Raw genomic sequence first — 517 nt, forward strand, 5'->3', positions numbered from 1 at the left:
TACACACTATGAAACCTTACGTTGTGTGTTTAAAATGTGTTACATTTCACACACACATATGCACGCATGCACACGTACGTGTACCCTCACTGTTCTAAGGGGGAAATGTTATATTTTTCTGTTTCTATACAAGATAAATACAGCAAATACTTTTTCTATAGGAAAAGACTAAGTTCACCTCTCAAGGCACTTTGTTTTGCCTCTGGGGAAGAAAAAAGGCAAATGAAATCTGGCCCATATGAAACCCTGGAAATATGAACGTTGTTGAAAACACCAGAGTAAACACATTCCAAGAGAACTGTTCAGATTACAACACTTTTGTATACTTCTGAGGTGCCTGAGTGAAAGGATTTCATTTATTTATGAGAAAATGTGCTTTATGTTGAGAACGTTGTAATCAAAACATTAGCTTAAACTTTTTGTAGAAGAAATGTTTGAGAGTATGGTAAGAAAGTATCTCGGAAGCAATTAACAGGTACTTGCCTTCTTGAGTGCTTCTCAAAGCATTGTGAATATT

The sequence above is a fragment of the Netta rufina genome (assembly GCF_964035555.1).
Source record: "Netta rufina genome assembly, chromosome: 10".
Classification (NCBI taxonomy): Eukaryota; Metazoa; Chordata; class Aves; order Anseriformes; family Anatidae; genus Netta; species Netta rufina.